We start from the raw sequence: 11022 nt of genomic DNA, 5'->3' as shown, positions 1-11022 counted from the left end.
TTACATACACACATATACACAAATTAACTTCAACACATGCGTACGTAAAAACATCTTTCCTTCAAATGTAAACTTTTCTCTCTTCTTCGCCATTACTTTGTCATCTTTCTTTATTAACCCCCTTTCTCTTTCAGTCAATTTTCATCCCACCAAAAACGAAGACGACTTAATAAAGTTCTATCTCCCTCTTGGATAGGGTCCAAAAGTGTCTTCAACCTGATAGGTCCCACTTTATCAACTAAGAACCAACCCCTGCCCCATCGCCGTAATATTGCATCTCTGTGCCTATTTTAAAATTGTTTTAATGGAATGTGCTCTGATGAACTCGTTGCACTTGTGCCCCCTCGACGTACATATGCCGCACAAACTCGCTTAGCAACAAAATCACACCCCTTCACTGCTCAACTACAAGAAAGCTTTCTACTCTACTTGCTTCTTCCCTCGGACAGTTAGACTTTGGAATTTCTTTCTTGCTACCTGCTCCCTGACTTTACTGATACGCAGAAGTTTAAATGTAACGTAAACCAACATCTTGTTAACTTTTCCTAAGCATGGTCCCAAATAGAAGCCTCTAACGTCCACGTGGCGAGGTGCCTTGTGAAAGCCTTCTGAGTTTGAGGTTGTTGCTAATGCTATCCACGTATTATTCGGCTATGTCGTTCACTGTAAAATATTTCTGTATGAGTCTACTTCCTTCATGCGGATCACGTGACCTGTCCAACGTAACACATGCGTGCATACATGGTGACCGCGACGTCTTGGCAGAGTAATGCCACTTCATGGCGTGCAGGTGGCGCTTCAGTCTTGCCAAGGAAATGCATGTCTTTGAATAGACTAGGCACCCAAATCAATTATTAGTTAGGGTCAAATCGGAAGATACAGAATTTGCATCTCATTATTCTTTGGGGTTTTTTTTTCTTTTTTTTATACAATTTCGAAATAGTGTTAAGGAAAGCGCTTCTGAATTTTTTTTAGATGAGGAGTGATTATTCGTTTATTTGGATTCTTCGGACTACTTTTCTCATCTTGAGTGTTATTTTCACAACGTTTAGGTCAATGTGACCTCTGACCGTCTTCATGGGTATCTTGTCGAACTCGGGAATCTTTCTGTCGAACCCTGACCTATGGCACAGTGGATAAAACTCAGTTGTAAAAGTTATACTCTTCTGAACGTTGAAGGTTTTGTTTTAACAGAATGGGGGCATCCTATCGGATAATAGACATTAACCCGGTATCTCATACATTCCAACCGAGAGATCGTTTTAAGATTCTAGGCGCGACTTTAAATTCAATTGTTTTTATCTCTCTTACACTTGGTTTATCGGGTTTATTGGGCAGGTACTTTTTGAAAATATTTTTTTCTGATTGCTCCGATAATTACAGGAATGATGGAGATCTTCCTAAGATTCCAGTTTCTTTTCATGTCGTACATAAGACCTCGGTATTTCGTTATCTTTTTCCTCTTAACTCTGTCTAACCCAGCATCATGGGTGATACTAACTTCTACTAAGGTTGCTTCTTTCTCTTTCTTGTCCCATATCACTATGTAAGGCTTTATCGCTCCATGGTCTGGGCACGTAGCTGTAGGAATTGCATAGCCCTAATGGATGGTGTATGACTTATTTCCAACTGATGTTCCTGGTGTATGTGATTTTATATGATTAATAAGACTTACTTTGACAAGAAAGGCCAGTCACACACCCGATAGATCCACACATCTCCCTAATTGGTTGACAAGGTTTCATGTTTCCTATATGTTCGCTTGAATTTCGTGCGATCTATCATAGCTTTACTTAATCAACTTGGTTAGCATGCTCTCTTTCCGTCTGCTATGACTAGGTAGAAGTCTATTATATATATCTCACCTGTCCGTTTAAATGTATGTATGTATGTATGTATGTATGTATACCTAAAACTTTCGACAGAGGCGACGGATTTTCACGAAATCGGTACTGTTTTGTAGCTCAACCCTTCGGACGACAAATATCGAAAACTTGGCTGAAATACATTAATTTTTTCACCCTCAACTGAACACTTTTCTACAAGGAAGGGTCGCGATTGTCGCCGATATTTTCGATTGACTAGCCTTAATTTAAGCCATTGCTACTTCCAGTTTGGCGATGGACGCAACGGCAAAGATGTCACGTGTATTTTTGTTTTTGATTTTTTTTTTCACGTTCTTTTCCTCCTTCGCGGTACGGGTTCGAGTCTGCCTGCCTACTGCCACTTTTTTTGTTTTGTTTTTTGCTCAACACACGCTTCCAAACATCCGAGCAACGCCGCGCACCCAGGCTAATCCAGTATAATTTGCAGTCACCCGCACCGAGGATTGAACCGTCAGCATTCAGATTTTTGTTTGTGTCTTGTATGGCACAATTCATTCATTTCAAATGAATCAGATGATAATTATTGGTATTCGTTTCCACGATATCTTTTTAGTTAGGATTATTTCTAGAAAGATATCAGATACTTACGTGAGGAGCCATGTGAAGGTTGCCAACATCCGTAAGTGAAAATGTTCTGCGAAACGAACGAGATTCGAACTTAGTACACCTAGATCGTCAATTTTTGTAAGACAAAAGCAAGATAGTTTTTAATGTGCGTGCGTAATCAAATGTGTTTCTGCAAGAAAGGGACAAAGAGTGTAAATATAAGCGATTGCATGTGACTTCAAATAGAAGAAATGTGTGTTTGCAGATAGGAAAGAGGAAAAGAGGGGAGAGAAGTCAAAGCGAGGAGAGAATTGTATAAGTAGCAGGAGAGAGTGAGACGTAAAGGATTATATAATGAAGAGAGTTGTCTGTGTAAGATGAGATAGTTAGAGAGAGAGGAGAGAGGGGGGAGAGAGAAGAAAATAGATAGAGACAGAGATAAAGAGATTGTGAGAAAGCTAGTGCTTAAAGATAGAAATAATTAGAAAGAGATGTAGTAAAACTAACCCATGGAACGAAGGGGAAATAGCGAAGTATTAGAGAGAGAGATGGGGGAGAGAACGAGAGGGTAAGAGAGAAGGGAGTTATAAAGTGATGAGAAAGTAGATAAAACATGTCTCAGAAAAGGGGAAACGATATATATATATATATATATATATATATATATATAGAGAGAGAGAGAGAGAGAGAGGAAAGAACAGAGAGAATAAAAAGAAAAGAAAAAAATATAAGAGAGAAGGTGCATGAATGAGGGTGCCGAAGGAGAAGAGTTCCCATGACCACACCTCTTTTTATCAAATGCTGACAAGCTCCACAAGAAACCCACCCTCTTCGCTCCTCAGGACATGTGTCTACACATCAACACGGGTTATGGGGTTTTGGGTGCATAGGTGAGTGGCAACGGCAAACAGGGTGGGGAGTTACGACAAATGATTGCACGTAAGAAGGGCCAAAAGGTTTTGCCCCGAGGATGAAGAACACGCGGAATAGGGAGGGAAAGGCGACGTCAAACGTGATCTGATTTACAGACCAGATGTCGACAGCATTTGCACGAAGATTTCGTGTTGCTTTTACGCAGACGCCATCTTATTCTCATTGCTAGTCTTTTCTTTTTCTTTTTTTTGTCTTTTTTCTTTTTTTGTCTTTTTTTCTTTTCTTTTTTTTTTTGCAGTTCCTCATCTTTTCTTCTGCTTGTACATCTTATTCTTCTTTTTCTTATTCTCCTATATCTTCTTGTTCTTATTTTTATGCTTTATTCTTTTACTTTGTTTCATACGTCTTCTTCTTCTTTTTCTTTTTCTTTTTCTTCTACATCTTCGTCTTCTTCTTCTTTTTCTTCTTTTTCCCATACATCGTCTCCTTTTTTCCTCCTACGTCTTCTTCTTCTTCTACTTCTTCGTCTTTTTCCTTCTTCTTCTTTTTATTATTTCTTCTTTTTCTTCATCTTCTTCTTTTTCTTCTTCTTCTTCTTCTTCTTCTTCTTCTTCCAATACATCGTCTCCTTTTTTCCTCTTACGTCTTCTTCTTCGACTTCTTTTTATTATTATTTACTCACTAGGAGTAGTAACACATGCCATTATCAAAGATTTCTCTTTGAGAACAACTTGAGAACTGCGTGACGACAAGTCTCCCCAGGTTTTCAAGTACTCTCCACTTCTTTCGGTAACCTTAGCATTATCGCAACAGCTGCTTACCATTGATTTTTAGTTCGCAGCAACAATTGGTCTTCAGTGGAATTTGGGCGGCAATAGGCCTTCCCCAAGGTCCCAGTCCCCTTTGCACTCAACCAGCGGAAGTCTGACTAATGCTTACTATCCTCTATCTTCATCCTCTTTGAGTCTCCTCGCTTATTTGGTGTGGTTCCAGTTTTTGGTCTTACACACACATACTCACACACACACACACAAACACAAAAAGGGGGGCAGTATTTTACAATTATACCTTTTTAATTTTCATGATTCCATGTGATCTTCCTTTGTTTTACACCTGTTGCCGTTTGTGTGTGTTCAGTTCGTGTCTGTACTTTTTGGGTGTTATTCTCCACATTCAAGGGTTTCCTTAATGTTTCTTCAGATTTCATTATTCTTATCTGTTGTATCTTTTTGGCCATTCCTCTGAATCTCTCACATTTTTTTCTCAAAGATTTTTGGTGTTGTTCCTAGTGCTTATACGATTAGTTGTGTTATCTTTACTTTCTTCATTTTTCAGATCCATTTGAGCTCTCTAGCTAGTTCCGTGTATTTGCTCCGCTTCTCCGTTTCCTCGATCTTCACTCTGTGGTCTGCTGTAACAGCAAAATCTACAATCTGAAAGGACGTTTCCTTCTTGTTAACTATTATGATACCCGGTATTCTTGCTTGGATGGGTTTATCCATTTGTATATCCATTATTATTATTATTATTATTATTAGTAGTAGTAGTAGTAGTAGTAGTAGTAGTAGTAGTAGTAGTTACTTTTTTCTCTCCTAGTTTCATCAACCTTTTCTCAATCATTTTTTTTCGCTTGACAGAGGGTCACATACAAACAGGGGCAAAGACATTAATAATAATAATAAAAAAAATAATAATAATAAAAATAATAATAATAATAATAAAAAGATAATAATATTAATGATACAAATAATAATAATACAAATAATAATAATACAAATAATAATAATACAAATAATAATAATAATAATAATAATAATAATAATAATAATAATAATAATAATCTGACCACAGGGTGAGTATGAAAGAAAAGGAGAAACGAAGCAAATACACAGAGCTAGCCAGAGAGTTAAAAGGGATTTGGATGATGAAGAAAATAGTACCGATAATAGTAGAAGCATTGGAACAATTCCGAAAAACTTCGAAAAAAGAATGTCAGAAATTGGAATCGGAGGAATAACTGCAAAAGTACAACGACTAACGATAATTAAAACGACTGAAATATTAAGGGACAATATAACGAATAAGAGTTACAGGGGATGAAGAACACCGAAACTGCATATTTACAAGTTCTACACCACCCATCATGCATCCCCCCATTGTTTCATCACCGATCCCCCCCCCCAAAAAAAAAATGATACCAAAGGGTCGAGAAGGGTCAATAAGGACTGAAGGACCGAGGAGCGAGCGCCAACCAGACCTCGGCTGGACAAGCGCAAAGAGAACTGGGACCTTGGGGAGGCTGAGTGCCACTCAAATTCCAGTATAAACCAATGGCCACTATCAGTGAGAAATTAATGGTAAGCGGCTGTTGCGATGATGCAAATTCATTTGCAAATGCTATCGAAGGAGGTAGAGAGAGCTGGACGTCTGGGGAAACTTGTTGCCACTCAGCTTCCAGAGAACACCACATGTTTCCAAACAGATCGTTTGTTGACTTGTGTGAAAGCTCCATGTGAGCCAATAATAATACTTTTTCTCATGTTATCTCATCCGTTTCCATTTTGTGGTTGCTGTTCATCTTCTTTTCATCGTCTTCAATTGTTTTTCTCCTTTTTTTATCTTTCTCCCGTCTTCTTTTTCTTACTCCTTCTCCTTTTCTACTCTTCCCTATATATTTTTTTTACATTTTGTCTTCTTCTATCTCTTTGTGCCTTTCTTTTTTCTTCTACCACTATTGCACTTACTCTCTTTTTTTTCTCCTTCTTTCGCCTCCATTTCTGTTACTTTCTTCTTCCTTCCCCCTATCCTCCCTATTTTCCTTTCTACTCTCTTTCTTTCTACGTTTTATTTCCGCGTTTGAATTTTGTTCATAGTTTCTTTTCCGATCAATCATTTCTATTTCTTTCGTTTAGATATTTTTTCTTCTTTCCTTTATTGAGGACACTTCCTGTTTGGCTTTTCTATCTATCTATCTATCTATCTATCTATCTATCTATCTGTACCCATTTCCCTGCCATCTATCTATTCATGTCTATATATATATATATATAAATATACATACACGAGATGCCTTCAAAAAATCCCCAGACTTGTGTCATATGAGCACTTTTATTGATAGTACACATATAAAACTCTAGTCCTCATCAAAGTAATCTCTTCCGGCTGCAATGCACTTGTTTTACTGTTCCAACTTTTGGAAGGGCCCATGAAACTCCTCTTCTGTGAACGTGTTAAAGACCCTCGACACAGCTTCTTTCATTTCCTCAATTTTCTCATATCGACAGCCTCTAAGGTTTTCCTTGATCTAAGGGAATAACCAAAAGTCACAAGGAGCAAGGTATGGAATATAGGGAGGATGGAGAACTGTCTTGATGCATATCTTGGTCAAATAGTCTTTTTTCTTTTTTTTTTTTTACATTTTCACCCCAAACACTTTGGTGTAGTGGGCTATTATCAGGGGCAGCAACTACTGGGGCACTATGTTGGGATTTGGGCAGCAAGATGTCGGTTCACGTTACACTTGAACTTCTGCATGTCAGTTCAGTTAGGGAAGCAGGGACCTGGAATGGAATTCCAGAGTCTAGCAGTTCTGGGGAAGAAACTACTGGAGTAGAAAGATCTTTTACATCCAGGGATCTCTACTGTGGTGGGGTGGAATTTAGCTGCCTGTCGGTTTGTCGAGGGTGTCTACGTCGTGGGGGCACAAGTATCTGCAGTTCGTCAGAGCATTCACCATTAAAATACTTGTCGAACAGGGAGAGGGATGTAACGTTTCGTCGATGGGACAGAGGTTAAAGCTTAGATGCCAGTTCAGGGCCTATCAGATTGGCGTCTGTGACAAGGATGGAGTTGTGAGTGGTGCATTCATGCAAATCTTCCGTATCTTCAGTTCCTTGCACTTATTGTCTTTATAGACACACGACAGTCATCATCCATTAAATTCTTTATTTGGCCAATCAACTGGCGTTCTGACGTCCGTACTCCTCCCACATTTCTCATAATCTCTCACAGACTCCCTGCCTTCCTTTAATATCTTATGTCACTCAAAAACTAATGCTCGAATCATGCAAGATGGTCCGAAAGCAGTCTGAAGCATTCCATACATTTCTGTGGCAATTTTTCCAAGTTTAAAACAGAATTTTATTGCATGTCGTTCGTCTAAAGTCACTTTACGTCCAGATGGCATTTTTGAAATTTATCAGCTGTGACAATCAGGCTTTAGTGGGGTGTATTCCAATTTCTGCTGTAGCTGTTCATTTCGTAAAAATTAATTGAGCATTTCGAAGAGTCTACGACAATTAAAAAAAAAGGTCTGGAAACTTATTGAAGGCAGCTCGTATAAACCTATCTTTCTATGAATATATAAATCTATCTTTCTATGAATATATAAATCTATCTGACAATCTAGTTATCTATCCATTTACTTACTTACCTATCTATATACTTATTTATCTATCTGTACTATATATATAGACTTATCTTTCTATCTCTTTATTTATATATATATATATATATATATATATATATATATATATATATATATATATATATATATATATATATATATATATATATGTCTATCTATCTATTTACCTCTATATATTTTTATCTGTTAACCTATTTGCCGGTCTATTTAACTATTCATCTATCTGTCCACTTACCTATCTATGTATCTATTTCTACATTTCTCTCTCTCCCTCTCTCTCTCTCTCTCTCTCTCTCTCTCTCTCTCTCTATATATATATATATATATATATATATATATATATGTATATTTATCTATCTTCCTCTATATATTTCTATTTATTTATGCATCTATTTATCTATATTTATATATTTCTATCTAACTATTCACCGATCCATTTCTCTTCCTATCTATCGAGCTCTATATATATTTATATATATATTCACCACACTATATATATGTACGAAATTCCATGTCTGTTTATCTCTCTATACGTATATTCCGATCTATCTACCTCTATTTCTATCTCCCTATTTATTTAACGATCTGTCTCTCTATCTATCCATTTATCTCTATATATTTCTATCTGTTTATCTGTTCATCTATATATCTATTTATCATAACGCGTATATTTAGGCAGCATTTTTTATTCAAGCAGACATTGTCAAAAACAACAGGAAGCTTCTGTTTTATAATACCTACTTTTCTTATTTATTTATTTTTTTGTAATACCGTTTTCGATTATATATATATATATATATATATATATAGCTATATATATATATATATATATATATATATATATATATATATATATATATATATATATATATATATATATATATAGGTCAGCTTTTCTCCCCTTTTCTTACATCGATTTCATTTTTTCCATTGTTTCCTTTTTCTATTTGCTTTCTGTTTTCGGATCTGTGTTTCTGTGTTTTTCCCATTCACTATTTAATTATTCCTACCCCCCCGCCCTTTCCTGAATCCCACACGTTTCCTAGCTTACAACTTTCGTTCACACTCCGCTCCTGTTAATCCCCGGTGCGAGGAGTTCACGCAACAACATCTCAACCTGCCAGTCTCCGTGACATTATGCCCGACACCCTTAACGAAAATTACTATTTTAGTCACGGTCAGTAAAGATCAGGTGCGTTATATCTGAATGTATGCACACACGCACACGCATATACATACATACATGCATACATACATACATATATACATACATACCAACACGCATATACATACATACATACATACCAACACGCATATACATACCAACACGCATATACATACATATATGCATACATACATACATACATACATACATACATATATACATACCAACACGCATATACATAAATGCATACATACATACATACATACATACATACATACATATATACATACATAACAACACGCAAATACATACATACATACCAACACGCATATACATACACACATTCATACATAATTTTCTAAAATCATATAACCGCACACACACACACACACACACACACACACACACACATATATATATATATATATATATATATATATATATATATATATATATATATATATATATATTTATATATATATATATTCAAGCAGCCGTGCTAGATTCAGTAACATGATGGATCGTAGACGACGAAACAAATGTCAGTGGATAATTATATTTAAAAAAAATATATATATATATATATATATTATATATATATATATATAATATAATATATATATACATATATATATATGTATGCATATATATATCAGGTGTGTTATCATATATATCTAGACACACATGCATGCATATACATGCATAGGCATATACATACAAACACATACATAAAGAAATTTTAAATCAAAGATACTTTTATAGTATATCGATTCACTAGTAATAGGCAATCATTTTTATGCTCATCTCAAAAACGGTTCGTTTCGGATATGACTGATATTTTCCTCTGTATATATGTCCTTTTTTAATTAATCATATATCAGAAAAGTATTTGTAGCTCTAATTTTTAACTATCGAGTCATCTAAGTGTATTTGTGATATTAATATTTATATTTGAACTAACGGGACCTCCGGAAATTCCAGAGGGGACTAATTCATATATAATATATTGATCTTGGCATTCTGTAGATGTTTAGCATAAATGGAGACTCTTAGATATTATTGTAGCTCTTTTGTTAAAAGTGCAAAAGTATTCATCTAAGCTAGCGGGGACACCCGGCGTAGCCCGGTCGTAAATTACGTTGAAATATATTTTAATTCTTGCAGATTTCGTATATATTGTTATAGAGTCAATTTTCTATCGATTTTTATAAATTATAAAGTTGTGATTTCAAAAAAAAAAAAAACATATCCATATGACTTGGGAGTATTTGCTTGAAAAAAAAACTCATGAATATATATATATATATATATATATATATATATATATATATATATATATATAAGAGATTTAGAGGGCTATCACAATGCGAGGAATGATATATAGTCGGTGTTGGTGAGAGAAGACGAAAACAAGTGGCAACACCGACTATATCTCATGCCTAGTATTGTGATAGCCTTCTAAATCCTACCTATCCCACACAATGCTTCAAGCAAACTACATATCAATTATATATATATATATATATATATTTATATATATATATATATATATATATATATATATATATATATATATATATATATATACTAGCAGTTCAGCCCGGCTTTGCTCGGGCCCTATGTACTGTTCATAACTTTATGCGCATATGTATATATTAAAAAGTGTGCATATGTATGGTAATGTATTTCTATATATTAGGCTTCCTTACCTACCAGGGAGAAAAGTTGCTAGAGACCGCAGAGGTTCAATTCTTTTTACTTTGATTCTAATTTTGACCCCTTAACATTTATTGTTTTGGGCTCAAATAAAATTAAAATATCTGACCTATGTCAAAGTAACCTACATCTAAAATTTTAAGTGTTTAGACCCAAAATTGGCGTAGGAGTTTGGTAGAATCTGCAAAGGTACACTCTTTCAACTTTGATCTCTAAGCAGCACAATTTTAAGCCCAAAAACTAATTAAAAAGCTTGCTGAAAGCCATAATACCCTTTATTTATAATTTAAATATTTAGACCAGAAATTAGCCTAATAGTTTGCTAGAAACCGCAAAGGTCCATTCTTTTGAACTTTGACCCCATTGGAAGCCAAATTTTCAGCAAAAACGCTAAAAAAACAGCTTGTTCT

Source organism: Euprymna scolopes, chromosome 21, assembly GCF_053919585.1.
Source record: "Euprymna scolopes isolate OS-2025 chromosome 21, ASM5391958v1, whole genome shotgun sequence".
Lineage (NCBI taxonomy): Eukaryota > Metazoa > Mollusca > Cephalopoda > Sepiida > Sepiolidae > Euprymna > Euprymna scolopes.
This window is presented reverse-complemented; position numbering follows the sequence as displayed.